The sequence below is a fragment of the Athene cunicularia genome (assembly GCF_003259725.1).
Source record: "Athene cunicularia isolate RWA chromosome 13 unlocalized genomic scaffold, athCun1 chr13_part1, whole genome shotgun sequence".
Taxonomy (NCBI): domain Eukaryota; kingdom Metazoa; phylum Chordata; class Aves; order Strigiformes; family Strigidae; genus Athene; species Athene cunicularia.
In genome coordinates this window covers 13,914,122-13,929,355 of record NW_020799117.1, presented here as the reverse complement: position 1 = coordinate 13,929,355, position 15,234 = coordinate 13,914,122, and the positions used below count along the sequence as shown (strand labels likewise).

At 36.0% G+C, this 15,234-nt stretch overlaps 1 long non-coding RNA gene across 1 annotated transcript in view; it reads left to right on the top strand.

Annotated features, from left to right (window-relative positions):
- The window catches only part of LOC113485344, a 40,991-nt gene extending 26,231 nt beyond the window's left edge, over positions 1–14,760 (top strand). The window contains exons 3-4 of the long non-coding RNA XR_003399408.1: positions 819–855; positions 14,676–14,760. This is a non-coding gene — a long non-coding RNA (uncharacterized LOC113485344). The remainder of the gene's footprint in view (positions 1–818; positions 856–14,675) is intronic.
- Positions 14,761–15,234: the final 474 nt, after the last annotated feature.

Sequence of the window (15,234 nt, the reverse complement as noted above, 5' to 3'; positions counted from 1 at the left end):
CATATATATATATATTTATATATATATATATATATATATATATATATATATATATGTAGAGTAGTTGTGGATCCGCATCTGATAGAGGCTTATGCTTTAAATCTATCAGAGCTGTTCTCAATTTTTTGAAGTAATTTATTTAGAAACTATAATCTACAGAAAGGATTGAAGTATGAACTGCAGAGTTGAAAACACACTACTTTCTATCCCCTCCCCCAAAAGACAGCAAATTTATTTTCCTTAAATATTAGCAAGATATTTAAATAAAAGTATTCATTTCATTCTGAAGAACTTGAACTTTCAAAAAAAAGAATTTGTACTGACCTTCTTAAGGTTCTGCACAACAAAAAAGGCAACCAAGTTTATATCAGGTTTAAATCACAGAAGCATAATTAAAATAAGCAGAAAAATCTGAGAACTTTCTCCTTTTTGTAGACAGACTGCCTGATGTTTGGGGAGATTGGTGCAAGTTCCAAAACATTATGTGACAAAAAGTCTTTCACTGAGTGAGAGATTCAGCAAGAGCACTCAATCAGGCCAGTCTCCCCCAGACCAGCACAAAATGATTCAGTACAATTGTGCAGTTTTGCAGCTCAGTTTCTCCCAGTGTCTCCTTTCAAACTAGGCAGGGGCTGCATTTCTGATTTAGCCTTCTCTTTTAGCTCACCTGTCTTTTTCCTATGGCTTAAAGCTGATTTAGTGAAAGCTGTGTAAATCTGACCCTGGATTTCATTAAATTGCACTGATTACCTTTTGGGATTTTTTTCTCTTTTTTTGTTTGTTTGTTTGTTATGTTTTGTTTTTTTTTTTTTTAATAGGGTGCTGAAAAACCTGAAGTGTCATTGTTAAAAGCTGGTAAGTGGTTTATTTCATTAAAATATAATTCACATTTGTAGCGAAACCACAGTAAAATGCAGGTCAATTAAGTTGAAATCACATTTTTATTTGAGTTTGATTAGATAAAGGAGAGATTATTATAAATAGTTTGGGTTGGATTTTTATTTCTGAAGGCAGATGCATTATGTTGTTCTCAATATGGTTATTTCAGTGCATGAGACAGATGTTGTGTAGGCACAGAAAGCTACACTAGCTATTCCAATGTCTGCATAATTATTCTTCAAGAATACATTACAGTTCTTATAAAATTATTTTCATATACCTGCAGTAATCTGCAGAACTTGCCCTTTCCTTCAGGTTCATAAGATCAATCTTCTTGCTTGTCTTTCTCTGGATAACTAGTCTTTCTGATTTTTAGGCAGAAAAAGTCTCCCTTTCTAATGCAATGTGTAATGAACGAGCTGCTTTTAAGTAAAATCTGTTTTACAGCTTTTGGGGATTTCATATATAGCAGATGTCTGAGACTTCTGAATACAGTCGCTTTCAAAACCAGCAAGGAACAGAATTCCAGATCTGAAATTGAATCTAGTAAATACTGTACTTAGTAGAGTACTTAAGCTTAAGGGGCACTTAAAACCACTAGTATTTGTGTTTGTTTGTATGGCTAGTGTGTGAAAAGGTAATCTCTGAAAACAAATTCTTGAGCATATGGAGGCACAAGGCATCCAGAAAAATGATCTGGAGGCCTTAACACAATAAAACTTTGAATATACTCTTAAGTATACCCCAGTGACCTTAACTTCTTTACCCAGACTCAAGTGAAGCAAATTGTTTGCGTTTTTCCTAAGAAAATTTTACAATGCTTAGTTTTATATGATGATTGGTTGGTATATGTTTTACCACGTCATGTTCCACTTCCTCGTTGGTGTAAGCAACAATATGACTACTCCTTCACCCTTTACGCTTATCTCCATGGGAGATGATTAAACAGACTTGCACAGTGTAAGTTTCATCTATCTAAGTTATGCATTAGGTTTGTGTCTGAGGATAGAAGTGAAATGAGAGCAGACACTGCTGGTAGGCTTGTCATCGGCCAGACATTTTGGAATTAAATCTGAATTACCAGTATTGCTACATCCAACTCTCACTCACTGAAACTCCCATTAACTGATGCTCAAATAGGACACATGCTCACGTGCTAATCCCACTTTTCCCACCAATTGTGTCCTTACAACCCCATTTTAAGTTTTTGTCATAATCAGAATTTATCTCTCATAGTGTGTCTTCAACATAATAATTAAATATGTTTAATACATATATTCTGTGTAATAGAATGTAATTTTTATTAGAGAAAAAATTCTTATTGTCTGCACATAAATAAGCAAATGTAAAAAAACCCTTGAGTACAGAAATGTTTTGGTCTTATAACTTGTTACATGAAACACTGAAAGTATAGACGAATAAATAAAGAAGATACAGTGTGCTGTCCTGTGTTTTAAGGATATTACATCTGTTATTTCATTATTGTAGCTATCATTTTAAAACAACAGAATATTGCCTCTGCTATTTGGAAGTCCCATAGGTCTTAGAGTATCTTCAAAGATAATGTCATATTCCCTTAATTTCTAATAGAAATCATTAAAACCACTACAAAACAATGCATTGAATTCTCAATAAGTTTCTTCTTTCTGGTTTTCCTTTATGATAATGCTTGCTGTTGCATATTTTATTTTTTGTTTCTGAGAAGTCATAATCTAACCCAAATTCTGACATCCTTTCACTAACACAGAAATGTTTACAACTGTTGTCTAATGAAATCTAGGACAAAATATGAAGGAAATTAATTATCCACTAATGTGAACTATCTGCAGCTAATTCAAATTACTTTGTTTCATCAGATCCCATACCCTCTAAAGAACAAATATTAGTTTTTATAGACATCAGCTTTCTAGTGCAAAAGATTTTCTAATTAATTAGTCCTTTCTCTGATGTTTATGTCTGAGATAATTAAAGAATAATGCCATAAAGGAATATCCATGAAGATGAAGGGTTTTCTAAAGCAGAATTTTTGCAGACAGTAACATGAAATGAAGAATTTTCTGCCCACTTTTCCTTGAAAAGATGCACTTTTACTTGTATGTAAAGGAATTGGCAGCCATGAAGTGTTATAATGCTGATCATAGGTGTATCATCATAGCAAATGAAACCTTCTTTGTGTTGATGTTTTAAGACATATTCAGATTCTTTAATTTCTCATGCTAAATACCACTAGAATGCAATTTCTATTCAAAACATGATAATACTTGTTGGGAACAGAAAATATCATTAGTAATTTCAGTAGTGCTACCTCCCTTTGAAGGCCAGCGAGCAAAGACGCAGTCCTACAGTCCCAGTCCTGCAAGCTGCCTTAGCTTCTCCCCAGTTGCTCTGTCTGCAAGAATAGAAGATGACTGAGGCAAGCTGGAATTATGACATTTTAGCAGGTTAATATAGGCAAGAGGTATACAGACATAAGGCCAGAGCCTGGAGAAAATCTGAGCCATCGCAGTGCTGCTGTAGCACGATATTAGTTGCCTGAGTGTCCACCACCAGGAACATCCAGAGCGTAGCAGTACTCAGGGTATGTTCACCTTATGCAGCATTTGATTTCTGTGGAGTAAGCTGACAAATGTCAGCTACACGATGAACCACAGGGTTCCCGATGAAGTTACATGTGGCCATTACCTCTGACTTTGTTTATAGGTCCACTGACGCTGTTTATGGGTGATCATAGGTTATGCCACTGATCAGGAAAGCAGTGAATTGTGTCAGTGAAGATATTTTTGGAGGTAAAAATTAGTATAAATAAGGAAAAGTAAAATGTTTAAGAACCCAGAAATGTGAGAGAGTAACAAAAAGTACTTCTGCTTAAGGAAAATTTATTTTTAAAATAGTAATCTAAAAAATCATAATGAACTCTTATGACTGAAGCTAATGAAGCTACTAAGTTGTAATCACTGCCTAGAGAGGCAAAATTATGCTATGCAAAATAAATCTAGGGTGTTTCTAATTGTCTTTGTGTTGTATTCTTGCATAAATTATATATTTTTGATATTATATGATTTACTATTGCCAAAACTTTAGATAAAACCACAAAACATATAATTTAAAATTCTGTTCATATATGTGGTGGAAGAAATACAATATTGATTAACATGCTTGAGTTACATATATTGTAAAATAGCATTCTTTCTACTAGCTGAAACTATTTATGTCATATATAAATGTATAATTAATAAGATAATCAGTAAGGAGTTACTTTGAAATAGTACCTTAAAAAAGTATGTGGTATAAAAATAGTATTAGAGGTGTATAATTGAAACTACCTCATTTTTTACAAAATTTCTCAGTAAAATATGAGATATGAAAACATGATCTTGCAATATTTTAACAGTATTTATAGTTCTACAGAAGAAAAACATTACTTTGTTTAATATTTTCAAGGAAGATGGTTCAGTTATAATTAAAAGATCATCCCAGGGCTGATTGAACTGCAGAACCATTCTTGAAAGACTCCTATTAATTTTATGGATTAGATTGCCGGAGAACCTCAAGATAAAATTTGATGTTTGTTTTCATGTTTTAATCTGTCCAAATTCTTCTTAAAAAAAATCTAGTTTAGAGTTGGTCAAGTTTTCTCTGCATTTACTTGAAGATTTCCCATGTAAATTGCATTGGGTTGGAATGGGCTGCCCAGGGAGGTGGTGGAGTCCCCATCCCTGGAGGGGTTTAACAGTCGGGTCGACACAGCACTGAGGGATATGGTGGAGTTGGGAACTGTCAGTGTGAGGTTAAGTGATGGACTAGATGATCTTCAAGGTCTTTTCCAACCTAGACGATTCTGTGATTCTGTAATTCCTATAGAAAACTTCCACAGTATAGGATTCCAAGGCATTTGTGGTTCCCATATTGCCACTGTCTGTTAAGGCCACAAGCTATTCCTCCCATTGTTCCTTACTAAAACCTCCCTAGACAAGGATGTGGTTTCATTAGCTTCAGTCAATGTATATGCTGGTTTGCCTTCCTCATCACTTCAGTATAACCTCACTCTCCTCCCTCTGTCAGCATCCATATGCTGTTCCTCAACAAGCATGTTCCTGACATTAATTTTGCAGCAGGGAAGAGGAGCAGTATATTCTGGGTATTGCAGCATTTGAACTCAGAAATTCATCTTCAGGATCTAGCTCAGACTTTGTAATCCATTTCTGAAGAACAACAAGGCCTGTTCTATCCTTGCCTGAACACTTCAGTCATTACATAGCTTGCAGTGCTGTCATTCCCAGAGAACTTGAAACAATGGAAGCCTCTAAGCTACTTCCATTCAAAGCCATGTACTCACTTCTGGCTAAAGGGTGGAATGTCATTGCTCAGGATGCACAGAACATAATGATCAGGAAGAAATTTTACATCACATTAATAATAGAGGAGGCTTGTCAACCAAAGTAATTTTTTTTTTTTTCTTTTTGCTGCCTCGAGAACACAAAGTGAAATTGCAATATTTTGGAGTTTGGATTGAAATCATGCTACTTGGAAAGACTGCATTAAACCTCAAAGGAGCTTCTGCCTTTAAACATATTGCTGAACTTTGCAGTTTGGCAAAATGTGCTTACTCACACACTTCAGTTAAAAAAGACGGCTAAAAATAGTTAATACAATCTGAATATGCATAAAATAACTTTAAGTTGTCAAGCTATCATCTCTGTTGGGTGAGAACTGAAATGTAAGCTAAAAATATGAAAGACCAAACTATGAAGCCCTTCTTAATTTGCAAAGTAATATCGGTAAGCAGTTTCTGAATTCTGGGATTCGTCCCACCTATGTGTAGCTATATGAAAGTTAGTCTGTTTAGTCCAAGAACGTTGTCTAGACTCTGTACATACCAACTGAGATGTTTGTCTCATCCCAAGAGATTCAAGTGAGTACAGGAAGCTGCTGGTTGGATGAATAAAGTCAGTGGGGAGGGATCACAACAGCCTGAATACTTTTTGCTGTGGGTCAATTCATTAACTATAAAAATGTGCACACATATTGTATCAGTTCACATGAAAAGTCTGTTGTAAAGTCTTTTCAGATGCAGAAATTTCTTGTAGGTAAACAAATGAAAGAACATCCCAGATTCCCAGTGAGGTGGCAATTTAGGAGCTAGGGCATCTGTATAAGAACAGGTGATCAGCATGCAGTTCTGGGGCCTAAGTGATTCTTAAATATTTATTTGTCTAGGTAAGAGCAGAAGCTTGGTGCCAGAACCCCTTTATTTTGTGCAAGTACATTATCTGTTAAGTTAATGACTATTCTGATGGCAGAAGCTTGGAAAAAGAAATCTGGGAGATCCTCAAGGCAGAATAAATTATAGCTGTGTAGTTCCTGACTAATGTTTGTATAACCTGTTTATAAAATCCTCCAGTGTTCACTATGTCATGACTACCCCAGGCAATTGATTTCACTGTTCCTTCATTGACACCAGAATTGTTTCTCAATCTCTAAACTGGTTTGTTAGTGTAGTTTAAGCCCATTATTCTTTTGCATATCTACTGTAACTACCAAGGCAAAACATTCCCTGTTCTTTCAGTCTTTCTTTTGTTACATTTCCTATATCTCTGTTTATCTACCTCAGTTTGTCCATGTCTTTGCTAACGCACGGTTGATGCAGTTGACAGATTCATTTGCTTCACTGAAGCAATAGTAGTTCTTGCTGAAGCCTTGCCAACAGTGACTGGATGAGAAACATTGTGACAAGGATCTTCGACATTATTTATTGCGTATACCTATATGTTTATGCTTACATGCTGTGTTTTGTATGTTTATATGTTATATATATATATGATTTTGTTATATATCTCTATTAAAAGAGGCACAAACATAACATTTATTTTGTTATTTGTTGTGAACAAATTTGTCTGTTTTTAAACTTTATCATTTACTTTCAGATTGATTTTCAGATTGTCAAGATCACTGTGAATTCTAGACCTTTCCTCCAATGTATATGGGGTATTTCTTATTTTGGTGGGAGCTGCATATTTAATAAACATATTTTCTATTCATTTATCTGTAAGAATAATGAAAATACTGAATAGAACCAGACCTACAAATAGGCTTCTGTATCTCCAGTGAGTATGTTTTACCATTTGATAGTAAACTATTATAAACTATTTCATAAGCACAGTTATACCAAACATTTTTGTACCTATTCTTTATTACTTTTGTGATGACTGTGCTTCACTGGTTCACCTATTAGAATATATTGTTTCAGAAGTTCTACTAAAATTAAAATACACAAGATTTCTTCCTCATCCATGTGATCTGTCAGAGAAGAAAATTAGAAAATTAAATTGACATGATTTGTCCTGGACCAATCCATGTTAGCTCTTAGGCATAACCACGTTATTTTTTAGATGCCTAGTTATTTGTGATGAATTTGGGGGTGGAGGAAAATTACATTATTTCAGTTATACTCTCATAGCTGACTGGCTTATATTTCTGTGCAGTAGACACTGCATTTTAGCTTTTGGGGTTTTCAGTTCCTCAGAGGTATTAGATACAGCATTAGATGAGCTTTAATATGTCTGAACTGTTGCAGGTAGTTCAGTAAATTTATGGGTATGAGCAACTGAGTTGTTTTAATCTATTTTTCTTTATTCCAAACTGAGATTTTACTCTTTTCTACAGTGTTAAGTGTTTGAACATCCTTCTTACAGTTAACATTTTAAAGCAAAAATATCATGCAGCATGTGAGCAGTCCTGGCATTCTGATAGCTTTCCTTCTCCGATCAGTACTAGACTGACACTTCTCCTATTGCTAACATCTGCAGTGGTTTCTTGTTGTCTTTGATTTCTTTGCTGGCTTCTTTCTATCTCATGCTTTGGCCTTTCTAATTTTCCTTCTACACACTCTTCCTATATTTTTAGTATAATTGACCCATTTCTGCTTTCTCTGTTCTTCCTTCTTTTGCTTGACACTGGTGAGAAGCTTCTGACTTAGTTATTTTCAGCTTCTATATTGGATAGTCTGTGCTTGGTTTTGCACCATTAATATTGTTTGTGGAACTGCCACTCTTTGCAATTCTATTTTCCTGTCATATGAGCTCTTACCTAGGGATTTGTTGAATCTATTGAACTCTGTTTTCTTAAAGTCTGGGGGTTTTCTATTTTTTTATCCAACCTCCTTCCTTTCCTAAATTTCATTAACTCTTATCATAATCCAAGTTGCCAAGTTTCACCATAATCTCAGTCAATTCCTCTCTATTGATTAAATATACAACAGTCTTTGCACTGATTGCTTTTTTCTGCCTCCTGGATGTGCATCTGTAATATTTATCACAACCATGACTTCCAGATTAATCTATGTTGTACTGAATTAATTCTCTTTCTAAAGATTGTCTGGATAGTGTAAATCTCCATTATTACCTTGTATCGTGCCTTGGATAATTGTGGTATTTGTTCACAAAAGTTCTTCCACTGCAGCCCTCCCCCAGTTCTCCATCCGCTGGGCAGGGGAGAGTGAGTGAGCAGATGTGTGGTGCTTGGCTGCCTGACTGGGTTTAAACCATGACAATGGTTTAGTCATCTGCAATTGACACTAACAAGTTTAACACTCATGTTCAAGTTCCCAGACTTTCAGCAAAGATAACTTTCTAAATTTGGATCTCAAGGTAAGTGTCATATGCGAACATGCCAGCGTTTTCCCTTGCAGTAAAGTGTCTAATTTACTAAACTTCCAAAGTGCTAGCCATTAAGAATTACTATTCAGCTTCTCTTGTTTCTTCCCCACACTTCTGGCATTAATGTACAGGTTTTCAAAGCATTGGGCAGATTGAGCCATCTTGTTTCATTTCCTTCATACAGCATTTCCAAGCTGCTGGGCATTATGTTTGCGCATGTTTTTATCTTCATTATTGCAATCAGGACTATGGCAATCATAAATGATTTTTTTTAAAACTTCTGATTAAAATCTCTATAAGATGCTTTTGATCCCAGCATAAAAAGATATTGTCATAAATCTCTTTATTTGCTGTCTTGACTTCTGGACTTTGCTAACAAAGAGCGATGTCCAGAAGCAGGTTCAGTCTTTGTTGAAACATAAAAGAGGGAGAGACTGTTCATGCATAACAGTACTAAAGGATGTGAAAATACACCTTGTACTAACTGAATTTAAATAGTGATGGTGGGAGAGAAGAGGGAGCTTTTAGTCATGGTTTTTAGACTACAGCTTTAAATTTGTGTCTGCTTCCTTGGACTTTCAGAACAGCACTACTTTTAGTGCTGCTTTATAGTTACATTATGTTATCATTCAAAGTGAAGTAGACATTTTCCAAAAGAAAAGAGAAACATGTCCCTAGAATTACACAGTGCTCAATTTATCTTTATAGATATATGCATGAATTTTGATTTTGTGTATAATTTTCATTTGCCATATGTGCAAGCCTGGCTAATCATCAGTTTATATTATGTGTTGTCATAAACAGGCCTCTATTAACATGCTTTTCGTCTTGCAAATATGTACTTTTCTCTACTGTTCCAGACCAGAAAAAGTAGTTGTCTTAACACATTCTTCAGTGAACATCACCAATTTAAAATAGTTACTTAGTGCATCACAGTGTGACAAGTGCAGTATTGCTTTGCTTTAACATAGACATTAAGTAACTTAGAAAATATATTTATGAACAGCAAGGTTAAATCTGTAATTTTGAAGACATGGCATAAATTTAAACTGCTCTGTGTCCCTAAGTATTTACACTTCAAGGTGGTATGAGTGCCAAAAGGCTGGCTGGAGTTACAGAAATGAGAAAACACTTAGAAACATAGAATCAAGGAGTAGCTGAGTTTGGCAAGACCCCTGGAGTTTATCAAGTCAAAAACCCCTGCTCAGAGCAGGACCAATTAAGCAGGTTGCCCATAACTGTGTACAGTTGCCTTATGAGTATCTCCAAAACCAGAGAAGCCACAGCCTCTCTGGGCAACCTGTTCCAGTGTTTGACCAACCTGACAGTAAAACACTTTGTTACATTTAAAAAGAATTTCTTGTATTTCCATTTGTGCCCATTTTCTCTTGTCCTATCACTGGATACTGCTGAGAAGAGTCTGTCTCTTCCTTCTTTACCTCCCCTCAGGTGTGTACATACATTGATAACATCCCTCTAAGCCTTCTTTTCCCCGGGCTGAACAGTCTCAGCTCTCAGCCTCTCCCTGGATGTAACATGCTCTAAGCCCTTCAGCAGCTTAGAGGTCCTTCTCTGGACTTGATCTAGTAAGTCCGTGTCTCTCCCGTACCAGGGAGCCCAGCACTGGACCCAGCACTCCAGCTCATGTGGTGAGCAGATCACCTCCTTCAACCTGCTTGCAGCTGTAATGCAGCCCAGGATGCTGTTGGCCTGCTTTGCTCCAGAGGCATGTTGCTAGCTTTTAGTCAACTTGTTGCCCACCAGGACCCCAAGTTTTTTTCTACACAGCTGCTTTCCAGGTGGTCGGCCCCCAGCTTATTACTAATGCATGGGGTTATTCCTCCCCAGGGGCAGGACTTGTCACTTCCCTTTGTTGAACTCCATGAGGTTCCTGTTGGCCCATTTCTCCAGTCTTTAAAGGTCCCTCTGAATGGCTGTGCACCTATCTTGTGTAATCAACCATTTCTCCTAGTTTTACATCATCTAATAAACAGAAAGGGAGACACATAACATGGTAAGATTCATATATCTATGTTTTCAGACTATGTGTACTAAGGAATATCCAGCTGCACAGATAACTCTGCTGTTTTGACAGGGTTGTGGATTTTCTGAAATGGGTAAGACCGTGAAGGTCACTGTCTAGGTGATAAACTCCTCAGGGAAACACTCCCAGCACCTAAGTGCTTGAGAACACAGCGCACTGTGCTCTGCTGTTCTGGCTGCTTGATCTGGCTGCTTTCAGAGAGAGCATTTGCTGTCTCTGATCTAGTGAATGATGTCCCTGCCCATAGCAGGAGGGGTTGAACTACATCATCTTTAAAGGTCCTTTCCAACCCAAACCATTCCACAATTTTATTATTGGGGACAGACTTTTTGGTAGGGGCTGTAGCAATAGGACAAGAGGTAATGGTTTTAAACTAAAAGAGAGTAGATTCAGACTAGATATAAGGAAGACATTTTTTACCATGAGGGTGGTGAAACACTGGAAGAGGTTGCCCAGAGAGGTGGTAGATGCCTCATCCTGGGAAACATTCAAGGCCAGGTTGGATGGGCTCTGAGCAACCTGATGTAGTTGAAGATGTCCCTACTCACTGCAGGAGGGTTGGACTAGATGACCTTTAAAGGTCCCTTCCAACCCAAACTATTCTATGATTCCTATTATGGGAAAATCCATTAAATGCTTTTCAGTATATATAAGTAAATTTTGCATTGGTTCTCATGCTGGTGTTTAGACAACACGGGTTATAATATGTCCAACACAATGCTATAGTTAAAAATAATCCTAGTTATTATGGTGATGCTGGGTATTGATTGTCACCATATCTTCTTTACTGCTATTTAATTCTCACTCAGGAGAGAGTATGACATTCCCTGGTAATTTCATAGCACATTTTTTGACTTGATAGGTACTATAAACTCAGCAGCTAATGTTAGAGTCATATGGAGTTCCACCTGAGTGTAGAGAGGCCCTTATTCATAAAAAATTATCTTTTCAGGTAACAACTGCTGTGACTGGTATAAGTGAAATAAGAGAGAAAAAAGGAAAGCATGCTCTGAAAGGGAGTGCTCTTTGTCATATGCTTAAATTGGGAAATCCATTTATATCTCTTGGGAAATTAAAAATGGAAAAAAGGGGCAAGCAGGTTGGTACAATTTTTAGATTACAAACGATTTCTGGGAAGAAATTCAAACTAATTCAAATGAACAGCACAGAAGAGAACAGGACAATATTCAAGGACAACTGGGTAGAACAGAACTGGAGGGTAAGGTTAATTGGTATGGGTGGAAAGTCTTCTATCAGGTATTAAGCACGGAGCACATTAAATAATGTGAGAAAATTGAGTTAGGGAGTGTACACACAATATTTAGGTACCATGATGATTGCATATCTGTTTAAATGGGAGATCTAGCTAACAGAAATATTTTTCCATTTATTCACGTGTGCATGAAGAAAAGGACATCTAGAATTAAATCTGAAGGAAAGCTCATGAGCTCCTGTCTGGAGCTTCCAACTTTAGGAAGAGGACTGGCCCCTCAGAATTTCTGGTCTGCTTATGGTCTTACTTTATTCTGACTATTAACTCAAGAGAACTCTTTGTGACTTTCCCTGATAAAGCAAAAAATAGAAACCTTGGCAACTCAGACTTACTAGGATTTTTTAAAATTTTATTTTAAATGAGCGATATTTTTATTTGCGTTAGATTTTTGATAACTGCTTTAACAGCAAACCTTTGACATGTATTTTATGAAAATTAATGCTTTAAATCATAGATGTAAAGCACTGTTTTATAATTTTTAACTACATATAACAGACAAACCCATCATTATCCAACAATTAAGGTGCATGAATTATTAATTTTTAATAAAAAATAAACTAACTCTCTAATTAACTCTGTAATCAAGATTGTTCCAGTATATCATTATATCTCTTAAGATTTCAAATCCTAACTGGGCTTAAATTGGCATAGTATTAAAATAGATTGTTTCTCTAGAATGTGTAATTACTAAACATGCAGGTCATTATCGCGATTGTTTTCCATTAGCTCACTATATAAAAAAAGTGTACCAAGGCATGAAGATCTCAGGCCAATATATTTTTAAATTTGTGGAGCTTTCTCTACTGATCAACGAAAAACATACCCTGTATCATACTTCAGTCTCTGTTGGTATGCATGAGCTGTTGTGGAGCTTTGAACAGATTTACCCCTTGGCCAAGACATTATTAAGCTCACCACTGGGGTTTCTTTAGAAGAACAGCCTCATATAAATCCTAGCAGTGGGATTTTTCCATGGAGCTTGATGGAGTTAATCCTCTAAAGCCCAATGAATGTCAGTGAGTACAATGGATGCATAAATTCCATACGTGGTTTTGGAAACTTTCCCAAATAGATTCTAAAAATCTGAGGAGAGTAATTAAAAAATGTAGCAGATCCACAGATATGTATTCACACTGATTCCTTCCCATTTTCAAATTCTATTCTTACAGCCAGTGTTATATAAAAGTCATGTGTGTATATGTTTGTGTGTATATATATGTGTAAATACATGCATATATATGTGTGAATTTATGTATATATATGTATACAAATATATATGTATGCACACACACCCCTGCTTACATAGTTAATTCCCACCTCATGTCCCCACAGTCACCAGACACATTTATTCTTAGAGGTCCTTTGTAGACAGACCTTTTGTAAATAGCAGTCAGGAAAAATTATCAGACATGCAAATAGAGAAATGTAATTACTTACAGACACTCGGAATTCAATATAAATTATACAACATGCTTTTAAAAAGTATTTTTGGACAGCTCTAGGGAATCTTCAATGGTCAGTTCCTCCAAAGGGGTAAATTAAAAAAAAGTGCTCATAGCTGTAAGTGTTAGTTATTTATTAGACCTGTTACAAACATATCCAATGCAAACAGACAATAATATATCACAACAGGAGGCATCCTAGTGACTATCCATGTGCTTATAACGCATTTATTAAAGTGTATATATAAGAAAGTAAACAAAATATATGTGGAGTAGTGGTTATCCATAGACCTAATTTCTCCAAAATGCATATCTCATGCATTATATATGCCCAAACAAACATAAAATAACTCAAATTGGCTTCATGTTGAATGTACTACACAAAGCAGAAGGAACTCTGAGTTATAAACAAAAACTATGACTAGTTAGCCAAAATTTTAAATGCAGAGATTTATGACAATTTCTTAAACATGCAGTATTGTGGATATTGAAATAAAATGCACATAAATTCAAAATTTATTTCACATCTACTAGATTAGATTTAAGCTCATATTATACCATCTACTGGCAAAATTGGTCGTAGCTCACTATACATACTTGCATACATATATGTATTTTTTTCCCTCTGTTTTCATGGATAGTAAAATATATTTAATGAAGGTAAACAGAATCTGGCACTTGGAAGCAGGAGGAGTAATATACAGAATTACTATTCAAACACATAGCATTATACTGTTTTCCCTGTTTTTTTTTGCATGACTGTCTTGTCCTGATGCCAGTGTCAACTCTTTGCCAAGGGACAGCATATGTCTGGTATTCTGAAGGCTGGCTTCTGTGTGGACAGGAAAGCAGTGACATGAAATCTCTGTGTATTTCAAGTATAAATTATTTAATTTAATATCTCTTGGGAGAGGACCTTAAAAAATACCCAGGGTGTTTTCTTTGGAAAGCTCAGCCCCATAGCAATGATAGGCTCCCAAGGAGACATTCTTTGTTGTGTGTTTAGGAACAATGCACAGTAGTAATTGCAAAGCTGAGTATTTTGGCCACAAATGAAGGGAAAATATTGTGGAAAGAAATGTGCAGCAGCACTATGCTGTGACAGCAGTGTTACAATACTGTATTATACACAGAAATGTGTATAGAGTATGATTTGGAATGAAGCTGTCTTTGAAGGAGGAATAACCACTACACAGGTCTCACTCTGGTACAAACCTCTGAGGAAAAGCAGAGAACTAAGGACTGCTTGGTTCATTTATACCTTATGCTTCAGTTGTACCTTCTACCCTGAGTTTTTAGGTTATTAAGACAGAAATATTAGCCTCTTTATTTTCAAATGGAACCCCAATTCTTAGCAGAAATTCTGAAACTAAATTTTGCAGGAGTCTCTCATGTCTTTACGTGGTTTTGAGGAAACGGCTGTGGATGAGCCGGTTATACGAACCTGTCCCCCCAACCTCATAAGCTAAGTCAGCCCATAGCTTATCCCAAGGATGAGTTGTGGTATCTGTCATGCTGTCTTCAAGTTTTTCTACTCTCCTCCTTATATTATATTACACTGGTTACCTAATGAAAGGATGTGGTGTTTCCCACTGTGATGAATTTTTGGGTTATTTTCGTGGATTCATAATTAAGTTTTTATATGTAACTGCTAGTGCTCCTCTTCAGACAGGCTGAAATACAAGTTTCTCTTGACACCAAATGGAATACCTTTTTTTGGTTTATGTTTTGTACATGGTAATGATGGTAATATTTTTAACACATTATTCACACTGTATGGACAAATTACAGGCGTGAACTATCATGCTACTTGTTCATTGCTTCCATGCTTTGTAAATCCATGTCAGTAGAACATCAATTATATTTATCTCTTAATATATTTTCACAGCAGTGACTGCTATGTGATGTTTTGGGTTTTCCCACTAGAGTTACACTTTACAA